Source organism: Carlito syrichta, unplaced genomic scaffold (genome assembly GCF_000164805.1).
Source record: "Carlito syrichta isolate Samal-C Ts95f unplaced genomic scaffold, Tarsius_syrichta-2.0.1 Scaffold130759, whole genome shotgun sequence".
In the NCBI taxonomy this organism is placed as follows: domain Eukaryota; kingdom Metazoa; phylum Chordata; class Mammalia; order Primates; family Tarsiidae; genus Carlito; species Carlito syrichta.
The window spans coordinates 1,503-9,006 of record NW_007074855.1 but is presented as its reverse complement, the minus strand read 5'-3'; the positions used below and the strand labels follow the sequence as shown (position 1 = coordinate 9,006).

The 7,504-nt window shown below is 53.2% G+C and overlaps 1 protein-coding gene across 1 annotated transcript in view; it reads left to right on the top strand.

Moving 5' to 3' along the window:
* Positions 1–7,504, top strand: part of LOC103250631 (tumor necrosis factor receptor superfamily member EDAR-like) — a gene marked incomplete at its 3' end in the record, with an annotated part of 71,508 nt that overhangs the window by 62,545 nt on the left and 1,459 nt on the right. The gene's annotated exons all lie outside the window — the stretch shown is intronic.

Genomic DNA, 7,504 nt, shown 5'->3' with positions numbered 1-7,504 from the left:
TCCAGTAACCTGCGGAGAGAGGAAGAGCAGCGTGTATTTAACACGGAATGAAACTGCCCCCGCATCTCGGACTGCCAAGTCGTGAGGGGGGACCAGAGAGGTCAGCGGGCGGCTTAGAGGTCAGCCCTGCCTTCCGGCCATTGTCACCTCGGATGGGAACACGGCGTGGACCCAGCTCGGAGCCCACGCTCGGTACCCTGGTGCCTGGAGCCCGAGAGCCAGACCCCAAGAGCTCGGCAAAGGAAACAGAAAGTCCTCTCATCAGCTTTCCACAAACTTGAAGAGCAAGACGCACTTGAGGCGGCCAGAGCCTCGGGGGTCTCCTCCCTGCACCTTCCCGTGTGACGGGACCTGGTGGTAACGGCAGTGGAGGGAGGGGCCGGTCCGCATGACGCCTGGCGTGAGAGGAGAAGGATGTCCTGGGAGATGGATCTGGCCTCAGATCTGGGTCTCATGACAAGCGTCCCTCCTGGGAAGGCGACTTGGCTTCTTGTGCCTCAGTTTCTTCATCGGCAAAATGGGGACGCGACTGCGTTGAGGACGGACGTGACAACATGGGCGATGGCGTGGAGTGCCTGCTCCATGGGGCATCGCCTGCACGTGAAGGGCCCAGCCCAGCAGGGCACAGGCCCCGCCGCACAGAGCTGGCTGCACGTCTCTCAGCTCACCGGGGCCAGTCAGAGACGGGGGGGGGCTGACAAAAGGACAGAGCACAACACCTGGCAGCTGTCCCACTGTGCTTTGTTCTTCTTGTCACCAGTGATGAAGAGCCCTGAGTCAAGTCCACAGCAAGTTGGCCCTTTGGAGAGTCCACTCCTGTTCTAGTGCTCTGGTGGCTTCCGTTCCGGATGCACGTGTGGCCCTTGTGGGACGTCAGGCCGTGCGCGCTACCTCGGACGTGCCGCTCACCTCGGCAGACGCCCTCGTGCAGCTGCTTCTCACGCAGCGCTCCTCAGACTTGAATGTGCACACACACCCCTGAGGGACCAGTGAAGAATGCAGCAGGTCTGGGTGGGCTGAGACTGCATTTCTAGCAAGCTCCTGGGGACCCCACTTTGAGCAAATAGCGAGGCTGCACGCAGGGGAGGTCTGGGCTTCTCACTGGCCCTTTCTTCCCCTGATGGTGGGCCTGGGAGTCAGGCTGTGGCCACGCGCCTGCCCTCCCCTGCCACCCCCCTCCCCTGGCGGTGTCTAGTGTCCACCCCCTCTGATAAGCTCATGTGACCAGGGCCCGCTTCCGAGTGAGAACGTGTGGTGTTCAGTTCTTTGTTTCTGTGATTGCTCAGTTAGTACATGATGGTCTCCAGCAGCAGGCATGTGGCTGCAAAGGCCCTGATTTTGTTCTCCTTTGTGGCTGCGAAATACTCCATTGTGTATATGGACCACATTTTCTTTATCCAGTCGCCTTTTGATGGGCAGTAGGCTTGGTTCCATGTTTTTGCTATTGTGAATGGTGTGGCAGTAAACATGCATGTGCAGGTGTCTTTCTGGTAGAGCGATTTGTGTTCCTCTGGCTGTGTTCCCAGAAGAGGGTTGCTAGATCGTATGGTCGCTCGATTTTTAGTCCTCTGAGAAAAAGCCACACTGCTTTCCAACGGTGTGGAAGTGTTCCCTTTTTTCCACAGTCTTGCCAGCACCTTTTTTTTTTTTTTTTTTTTGAGTTGGCCCCGGGGGACCCTTTTGGCCAGCTGTGGTCTACAATCATGATTCACATTCTTTTTTTTTGAGTTGGAGTCCCACTCTGTCGCCCAGCCCGGAGTGCAGTGGCACGCTCCGGGCCACCGCAGGCTCGACCTGCTGGCTCAGGCGATCCTTCTGTCTCAGCCTTCCGAGTAGCCAAAACTACAGGCGTGCTCTACCACGCCGGCTAATTTTTGATTTATTGTAGAGACAGGGTCTCGCCAAGTTGCCCGGGTGGGTCTCGAACCTGTGGGCTTGGGCAATCCACTCACCACAGCCTCCCAAAGTGCTGGGATTACAGGCTGAGCCACCAAACCCAACCTTTTAAAAAAAAAACTTTTTAATGATAGCCATCCTTACCAGTGGTATTTCACTGTAGTTTTGATTTGCATTTCTCTGACGATTAGTGAGGCTGGATATTTTTTCACATTTGCTGGCTGCTTGACTGTCTTCCTTTGAGAAGTGTCTGGTCACATCCTTTGGCCTCTTTTTAGTGGTTTTTGTTTGTTTGCTTCCCTTCGGTTTGTTTGAGTTCCTTGTAGATCCTGGATGTCAGGCCTTTGTCAGATGCACAGCTTGCAAATATTTTGTCCCCATTCCGTGCGTTGTTTCTTTACTCTCCTGACAGTTTCTTTTGCTGTGCAAAAACTTTTCAGTTTGGTCAAGTCCCACCTGTCCGTCTTAGCTTTTGTTGCATTTGTTTTTGAGGATTTGGCCATGAATTCGTTGCCTACTCCAATGTCCGGGAGGGTGCTTCCTAATTTTCTTCTAGAATTCTTATAGCTTGAGGTTTCACATTTAAGTCCATTTTGAGTTCATTTTTATAGGGTGGTACACAGGGGTCCGGTGTTATTCTTCTGCATGTGGCTAGCCAGTTTTCCCAGCACTATTTGCTAACTATGGTTTCCTTTCCCCAGTGTTTGTTTTTAATGGTTTTGATGAACTGATCGAAGGTCCATATTCTCTGTCCTGTTCCTTGTTCTGTGTGTCTGTTTTTGTGCCAGCACCATGTTGTCTTGGTCACTGTAGCCTTGTAATGCAGTTTAAGGTCTGGAAGCGTGATGCCTCCAGCTTTGTTCCTTTGCTGAGGATTGCTCTAGCTATCCATGCTCTTTTTTTGCTTCTATACGAGTGTCTGTATTGTCTTTTCTAGGTCTGTGAAAAATGATGTTGGCAATTTGATGGGGAGTGCATTGAATCTGTAGCTTGCCTTGGGTAGGATGGACATCTCGATATACTGATTCTTCCAATCCATAAGCATGGGGTGTTCTTCCATTTGTGTGTGTCATCCTTGATTTCTTTGAGCAGTGTTTTGTAGTCCTCCTTGTAAAGGTCTTTCACTTCTTTGGTCAGGTGGATGCCAGGGTTTTTGTGTGTGAGTGTGTGTGTGGCTACTGTGAGTGGAATTGTGTTTTTTTACTGGGTTCTCGGTCTTCTTGTTGTTGGGATGTAGAAATGTCTTTTACGCATTGGTTTTGTATCCCAAGATTTTACCAAGTTTTTTTGTATCAGTGTGAGGAGGTTTCTGATGGACTCTGTAGGGTTTTCTAGGTTCAGAACCATATCATCTGCAAAGAAGGATAATTTAACTTCCTCTTTTCCTGTTTGAATACCCTTGATTTTCTCCTCCGGCCTGATTGCTCTGGCTAGGACTTCCAGTACTATTTTATTTTATTATTTTATTTATTTATTTATTTTTTTGAGTTGGAGTCTCACTCCATTACCCAGGCTGTAGTGCAGTGGCACACTCACAACCACTCCAGTGTTGACCTGCTGGGCTGTGGCGATCCTTCTGCCTCAGCCTCCCAAGTAGCCAGGACTGCAGGTCCACACTACCATGCCGTCTAATTTTTGATTTATTGTAAAGACGAGTTCTCACCAAGTTGCCCGGGCTGGTCTCAAACCCTCGGGCTCAAGCAATCCACTCGCCTCGGCCTCCCAAAGTGCTGGGATGACAGGTTGAGCCACCGAGCTCGGCCCAAGTACTACTTTAAATAGAAAGGTGGGGGGAGTGGGCATTCTTGTCTTGTTCCAGTTCTTAGGGGGAATGCTTCCTGCTTCTGGCCATTAGGTATGATGTTGGCTACAGGTTTGTCATAGGTGACTCTTGTTTTGAGGAACATTCCTTCAGTGTCTAGGTTTTTGAGGGTTTTACTCAGGAAGAAATGTTGGATTTTATCAAATGCTTTTTCTGCATCTAAGGAGATAATTATGTGGTTCTTGGTTTTACACCTGTTTATGTGATGGATTAATCTTAAGTTCATAGACTTATGTGTGTTGAACCAGCCCTGCATTCCAGGAATGAAGCTCACCTGGTCATGATGGACAGTCCTCGAAATGTGCTGTTGGACACAATTTGCTAGAATCTTGTTGAGAATGTTTACATTATGTTCATCAGGGAAATAAGCCTGTCGTGCTCTTTCCTTGTTGAGTCTTTGCCATTTGGGGGGTGTCAGAGCAATAGTGGCTTCGTAGAAGGAACTAGGGAGAATTCCTTCCTTCTCAATTGCCTGGAATACTTTCACGTATGTCTCTCTCATGTATGTCTTGTAGAATTCAGCTGAGAAACCATCTGGCTCAGGGCTTCTGGGGGGGGCAGGGAGGTTTCTTATAACGGAGTCACTTTCTCGGGTGGCTACTGGTCTCTTTAGAGTTTCGATTTCTTCCTGTTTCAACCTCGGAAGTTGTGTGATGTCAGGGATTCCTCCATTTCCTCTAGATTTTCTAGTTTATTTGCCTACAGCTGTCGGTAGTAATCTTTGATGATCTTTTGAATTTCTTCCGGGTCAGTTGTGACATTGTTTTTTTCATTTCTAATTGTGATTAGACAGATCTTTCTTTCTTTCTTTCTTTTTTTGAGTTGGAATCTCACTCTGTCGCCCAGACTGGAGTGCAGTGGAACGCTCCCAGCCACCGCAGCCTCGACCTGCTGGGCTCCGGCGATCCTTCCGCCTCTGCCTTCCGAGTCGCTGGAACTACAGGTGCGTGCTACCACGCCCGGCTAATTTTTTTTTTTTTTTTTTACTTATTGTAGAGACGAGGTCTCACCAAGTTGCCTGGGCTGGCCTCGAACCCGCAGGCTCTGGCAATCCACTCGCCTCGGCCTTCCAAAGTGCTGGGATGACAGGCTGAGCCACTGAGCCCGGCCCAGATCTTTCTTAAAAATCCATACTGTTCATCCTCCGTAGGAATAGCCAGTCCAATGCAAGCTGCATATTTACAGACCTCAGAGGCCACACGATGCTCTCTGACCACCGTGGCTGGAGGTGCAGCTCCAGGAGGCCTGTGCATTTGTGATTCGAGTGTCTCCTTGCCTCTCTCCCTTGGTCCCCGTTGCCAAGCTCCAGCTCCAGGGAAGAGGCGTTGTCAGGAAGCGTGCTGCTGCCCGTGGTGATCCGAGGGGCGTGTAGGCATGTCCAGACCCCTCGTATGCTGCTTCTCCTCCCCATTCGGCCTAGTGACTGGGACTCTGCTGCTGGACCCGTGGGAGGTGTCTCTCTGCAGATGCTCTAGCAGCCCTGGGGCATTGGATGGAACTCTGGGACCTGCGGGTGCTCGTGGGGTTTGGCTGGGGCGGAGCCAGCTCCAATCCCGACATGAGAGGCGGGGCTCTGGAGAAGGGCCCGCCCACCTTCCTCCACCGCACCTGGCTCAGACGAGCTCAGAGCAGAGCGTTTCTCTGACCAGCTCTGCAGAGTACCCTGGCCTGCACTTGCAGACGGGCATGTTCAGGGGCCGCTCGGCTGGTGCTGGCTGGAGTTCAGCCTGTGGGGGAATGTCCAGTGGTCTGGGTAGAGGCACGGCTGGCCAAGGGTGGATGCAGAAAAGGGTGCTGACGGGCGGTGCCACACACGTCGCGGGGGGCCGTCGTCACACACCCAGCCCAGCCAGGGCCGCGGAGGCGTTCCCCCAGTCTGTGTGCTCACGTGCTGCGTGCATTGTTCCTCTCTAGACCACAGGCCCCGGGCGTCTTTGTGTCCCTGGCCCCAGCCCTGTCGCCTGCCCTGGGCTGCAAGCCCCGGCAGGAAGGGACAAGGAGAGACAAAAGCGACAAACATCCACAGACACAGCTCCCGGCTGTTCTTGTGCCGTTCTCGTGCTCTGACAGCTTGCGCTAAGCTCCCCTGAGCCCCTGACCCAACAGAGAGCTCCGCTTCTGTTCAGCGGCCTGTGTGCTTTCAAAGAATGCGTCGGGGCTCGCTGGTGCCGTGCCCCTCGCCCGTTTTCTCGTCTGCCTGGCGGTGTGACGGCTGCTTCCCAGCACACACAAGCGTGAAGTCTGAGGCCCACCCTGCCCCACTGGAGGCCTCCAAAGGGACCTCAGGAAGGTCTCAGGGCCGACGCATTCTGTTGTTGGATGCACATGTGTGGCCTTCAGACAGGCCCCCCCCAGCTGGGAACACACCCCCTCCACCCACGTTTCCCTAAGAGGATGCTGGTTCTGAGACCAGGCAGGAGGCTAAATTTGGAGAGCAAAATAAGTTTGGGGCCTGGAGGAGAAAAAGCTTCCGTTTATAGTCTGGAAACAGGACACGTGGCTTGTGCCTCAGTGGGTTGGTGACGATTCTGTGAGCCAGAGACCCTTCCGTTTCCGCCCTCCCCGGTGGTGGGCCGGCCTGCAAGCCACCCTGCACCTCCCGGAGCGGAGAGTCACACGGCGCCCTGCCCCAGGCTGCCCTGACCCGCCCAGGGCCCCTTCCTGCTCGTTTTACAAGGTGGGAGGCTGGAGCAGTGGTTGGCCTGCTCTCCGGGCCCCTTCCACGCAGGGGACACAGTAGGGACAGCCCCACTGGGCTTTCTGCAGGCGACTCCAGAGACACTGTGAGCACAGGCTCCTCCGGAGAATCTGCTGCTAAGGAAGGCCCAGCTGGGGAGGCCTCCTTCTCCCGGAGCCTGGGCCTGCGGCTGGTCAGGCAGGGTATTGGCCACGCCTATCTGCGGGCAGCTGGGGAGGACCCAGGTACGCAGGTTCCGGAGAGGCCGGTGTGCACATCCTGGGCTCACAGGCTGCTTTTCTGGGGTGCAAACCCACGTCACAAATTCCTCCAGAGCTGGTGCAGACAGAAGCAAGAGAAGAGGAGACAGCCGAAATAAGATCCTTTTAATTCATTGCAAAACTCAAGTCTGGCCTAGAAGAAGGCTGACCATCAGAACACTGTCTTTCCTGGGGCGGCACCTGTTGTTCATTTGTTTTCGCCAAACGTGGCTCCTCCGTGATGGGTAGCAAAAGCGGTTTCCGTCTAACGCCTGCTACATGAAGGAGCTTCACAAAGCAAAGTTTCAAGGGAGGGCAAAGCACATCCCAGTCTTGAACAGCACGGGCACATCTCAGGAAAGTCCCAGAGGGTACCCGCCAGGAGTGGACGCCGCCAGCGAGGCCACGGGCCGGTCTTCTCCTCTTTCCCTGTGTTCTTATTTTTTGCAGATTTTTAACAGTGACTATATCACTTCTGGGACTCGAAGCAGGATTGAGACCACACAGGCAACTGAAGGACTCAGCCAGGGCTTATACTGCCCCGATAATGCTTTCATATAGTGCGTGCCATTTTCCTCGTTTTTATGGACGGCACAGACGTCATCTCCGTCCACAGGCAGGCTGGGTTGGTGAGGCTTCTGAGTCTCCCCAGTTGCTGTTCGATTTTAGCAGAGCTATCACATCTTTTTATTTCGAGAATAAGATCCACGAGAAGTCAGAGGACTCCTTAGGGATCATTAAACACTCCAAGTAGCCGGGCTTGGTGGCTCAGCTTGTAATCCCTTGCCTTTGGGAGGCTGAGGTGAGTGGATTGCCTGAGCCTGCAGGTTCGAGACCCACCTGGGCAGC